The sequence below is a fragment of the Macadamia integrifolia genome, chromosome 13, assembly GCF_013358625.1.
Source record: "Macadamia integrifolia cultivar HAES 741 chromosome 13, SCU_Mint_v3, whole genome shotgun sequence".
Taxonomy (NCBI): Eukaryota; Viridiplantae; Streptophyta; class Magnoliopsida; order Proteales; family Proteaceae; genus Macadamia; species Macadamia integrifolia.
Window position 1 is genome coordinate 1747767 of NC_056569.1, and position 1417 is coordinate 1749183.

Here is a 1417-nt window from a genome sequence, read left to right on the forward strand (position 1 = left end):
CCAAGAGAAAGTAAGTGTACTAAAAAGATTGGCATTTGCATAAGAAGTTATACTCTCTCCACCAATAGATGATCCTTGTCCGACATCACTATTGTTTTGATTGGAACTAGGCTCCAAAAGTTGGATATATCCATCTTCTCGTGTCTTGCCAAGTAACCCAACATAGCAAAATAACAAACCAGAAATAATGGATACACAATCGGAGACCCATAGCAAGAATTTTAAGGATGAATGTTTCCAATAAGAATCAAGATGTATAACAAGATAGGAACAAGACATAAAGCAGTAGAGAACCCACCAAATTCTTAGTAGGATGGGGAATCTATGCCCACTTGAGTGAAAAAATTGGATGTGTAAGTAAGCTGAGATCACAAACCAAGTAATTGTTTTTAATGCAAAATCTAATTGGGCAACAAGTTTTAGATCAGACCACCCATGTCTATACCCAGAGAGGTAGTTTAATACAGATAGGAGAAGAGCACAAAAAGAAAGGCCAATGCAAGATATATGGATTGACCAATAGAATAAATAATATGTATTCTTCAGTAGTGGCGGTTTTGAATTTTCATGGGTAGACATTGTGCGTCTTTTCCAAGCACAAGAAATAGATAAAATTAATAAGAAAATTAGGTGTGAAGAAGCGGAAAATCCATGCATGAAAATGGTTATAGAAGATTGCGAGAAAAATAACCAGATATTCATTTCGTTCTTTGTTTCTTCAATAGCAATCACACTTTTAATTTTTCTTTTCTTCTGTTTGTAATTTCACTCGTAGTTTAGACAGGTCCAATACAAATCTTATTAGCGTCACCACATTTGAAGTTGATGTAGATCCATTTGCAAAATTCCTGGACAAACTGTATACATCTTATTAGCTTCACCACATTTGAAATTGATGTAGGTCCATTTGCAAAATTGTTGGACAAACTGTATAGCATCTAATACCAATCATTCCACCTTATGTGTTCAAAAAAAAACTTAGACCAATAGTGGAGTCTCGATATCGCCCTTAGGTGTAGTTAAACCTGTTAATGAATAGACAAAACAGAAATTGTTTGAAAAATACAAAAGCAACAGAAATGGATTTTAGAAAAATCAAGAATGGAAGAAAGTATTGTTTAAATAATTTAGTCCATTTTCAATAAATAGAATAAAACTCAATAACATGAGATGAATAAACAAACACATATTTAGTATTAACATATTGGAGCAAAATGCAAAGAAAGTCAAAGATTTTCATATCATAAGAATATCCTGTGATACATTGCAATAGATTTCTATAAACTCTTAAAATGTCAAGCATCCATATACGGAGTTCCAAATATTGCAGCCACAGAAACAACATATCCATATACGAAGTTCCAAATATTGCAGCCATGGAAACAACATACTACGTAATAACCACTTTTTTTTTTTT